The sequence below is a fragment of the Alligator sinensis genome, unplaced genomic scaffold (assembly GCF_000455745.1).
Source record: "Alligator sinensis unplaced genomic scaffold, ASM45574v1 scaffold857_2, whole genome shotgun sequence".
NCBI classification, from domain to species: domain Eukaryota; kingdom Metazoa; phylum Chordata; order Crocodylia; family Alligatoridae; genus Alligator; species Alligator sinensis.
In genome coordinates, this window is record NW_005842261.1 from 1,584,935 (window position 1) to 1,587,916 (window position 2,982).

A 2,982-nucleotide genomic window follows, 5' to 3' on the forward strand; every position below is an offset into this window, starting at 1 on the left:
AGCATGAGTTGCACACCCAAATGCTAGTAATTCAGGATAGAGGGGGCAGGTCTGATTTATGTGAGCTATAAGAAAGAAACAGAAGATGGTTATTCAGTCCAAAACACACTGTGACCTTACTAAAATTGTGTAAACAGCCAGGGTAAGATGCAATATGAACTCATTAAACCATCTTAAGCTGAATGTCTACATACTGCTGCATTTAGGATAAAATATTCCAGGGAATGACCATCAATTCACAGACACATACATCAGTCTAAACTGGATACCGCAAATTTCCATACTTTTATAACTCCTGATTGAAAGCACAGCTGTTTGCAAGGGATGTATAACTTGGTGGTCAGTTCCCACTGTTTTAATACATAAAATGTTTTCATTCCCCCTTGCTGACCTTTTCTTTTTTTTTGTTTTTTTTTGATAACCCCTTTACCTTCTCATTCCCTGCTCAGACCCATTAGCAGGATGTTGTGCAATATGGTGCTTGTCATCTGTTTCAAAGACACAGTGATGTGATACAGGTATGCCAGATGGATAAACCTAGTGTGACTAATTATTGTGTATTTGCCTTTAATTATTATCATTTATTACCGGAGAAAAGACAATAGAGGTTCCCAGACTCGAAAGGGAATGTCGGCAGAAGGGGATACTTTTTTTTCCCCAAAGCACCGATGCACCAGGAAAAAAAAGTTTTCTTTTTAAGGGGTGGAGGCAAGTGAAAGAAAAAAAAATACTGTGAGCTATAGTAGATACTTTTCCAGCCACTCCCCATACAGTTTGAATGGAAAGTCTCACAGGTGATAAAATATTTTCATCATGATTAGAAGCAAGAATACCCTTTGCCTTGAATGCCCATCCAGGGAAATGAGCATGAGAAACTCCCTTACTCTTCTTCTTCAATGTAGCACTGGGAAATGGCCATATCCTTGACTCTATACTATCAGTGCACAGGCCAGCTTAGCTGAAGTGGTACAGAGATTAAAGTAATCTGTTACTTCTAGAAGTGCATAAGGTAGTCAGCAGCTTTGGCCATGATTGGTAATAAGTCTTCGCCAACAGAAGACTTAACTGGTCTGCCTTTAGGCTAGCACAGCATCCTGAAAGATCCCTGTTTGCTCAGACTGAATCAGCATCATATGAATTTAAGATACAAGAATTCTGTTGTGTTTGGCATCTATTGGTTATTTTCCTTGGTTTAAGGAATATCTTGGGGTATACAGTTCAGGTTGGAAAAAAACCACTATCCTCCAGTTAGGGACCAGAACCTGCTATGCTACATCCTCTGTGTGTGGTCCCACTGTTGTCAGTGGGCCACTTAGGCTATAAGGTCATATTAAACATGTGAAATGGTATCAAGATCTGACCCACAGTTTGCAAGTGCAAGTTACAGGCCCTTTTTTGAGCCCAGTTAAATTCAATAGGACTATGCAGGGGATAAATTAAGGCAGAGGCCCAATACTGGGCCATGGCGAGTTGGCTGTGGGGTTGTGGCCTGAGCCCGCTGCTTGAAGCCCTGTCTGTCCACCCAGGTGAGCAGCTTCTGGGGTCACAGCTGAGCTTCCAGGGTGAAAGCAGGGCAGTGGGGTAGCCCTAGGGGGGAGGCAGCCAGCTCTGCACACCCTGCCCCACTCCCGCTGGGCCATGGTAAAAAAAAAAAGGTAGGAACCACTGAATTAAGGGAATGTATCAGAATCTGGCTGCAAAATGGGCAAGCATTATCTGATTTGTGATGAAATTGCAGTGCAAAATGCATTAATCATAAAATGGTTAACTGTAGCCTATGTGACCAATCAGTTACAGATTGTTTAAAATGTAGAGCAAACCATGAAAGGAACAACTCCTCTTTTGAAAATATTTGTTAAATATGTGTGAAGTCATAAATCTCCAAGGCTGTACGTGGGCGCTGTTAGGGCCATGTCACATGTTACACTTAGGACATGGCAACTGCACTGAAAAGATGAGTGCCCATGTGTTCAAGTAGTAAAACACATGCTAAGTGTGATCCTATTGTACTAAAGTAAAGACTTCCTGCAGGAGGAGTATCTCCAATTGTATGAAGTAAGACGCGTTTGACTATTGTCGCTCTCGACTCAATAATGTCTGCCTCCGGGCAGTGCAGGGGCTGGAAGTGGTCCAGTCCTAGCACCGCTTGGGACTCTTGAACCAACCCTGTCCTGGTACAGTTTTGGGACTGAGACCAACAATCAGCTGATTATTAGTCTCAGTCCCAGCCCCAGCCATACATCAGAACTGGTTCAAAACTGCTGAGGGCAGAGATCCCACAAATCATGCGGCATCCTCTCCCAGGCTTGGTTCCCCGTGCCTCCCTCCACCTGACACCAGCAGCAGTGGCCTGGCTTACCCTGGCATGCCCAGGGCAGAAGCACCTTGGCTGGGCATGGCTGAGCATGCAGCGGGGAGGGCACAGACTCCAGACCTGGGGGTTGCAAGTCCTCACTGGTGGATATGTGAGCTGCAGAACCCAGTGCTGGTGTCTTTGCTGGACATGGGTCCAGTCCTGTCCAGAGCAGGTTGAGATCATAGTAAGCATTACCATGTGACTGCTCAGAACATGTTCTTAGTATGGCGCAGTAATGCTCACTGTGATGTCAGAAGAAACACGTGCTAAGTGTCCAGTGTGACAAGGCACTTGCACCGAGTAGTTCACCTAGATGAAAGGCCAATGTTCTTTTGGATGAAAAATGCTTTCCTTCCCAAAGTTTGTTAAAATTAATAGTGCTTTTTTTTTCCAGCTGTAGTCTGGGCCTGGAAATCCTGACAAGCCTCCCTTTAGCTTATTTAACTATGGTTTGAATAGGTCTTGAAGGAACACTTAATATTCTGTGCTTTTGTTGATTGTTCAATTCTAAATCTAAACCAAATGCAATGGCATTAAATTGAAATCAGGTAAAAAATGCCCCTTCTAATAAAAAATTAGTGCATCCAGTCAGCAGATTGAAAATGTACCCCATCAGCCTCATGAAA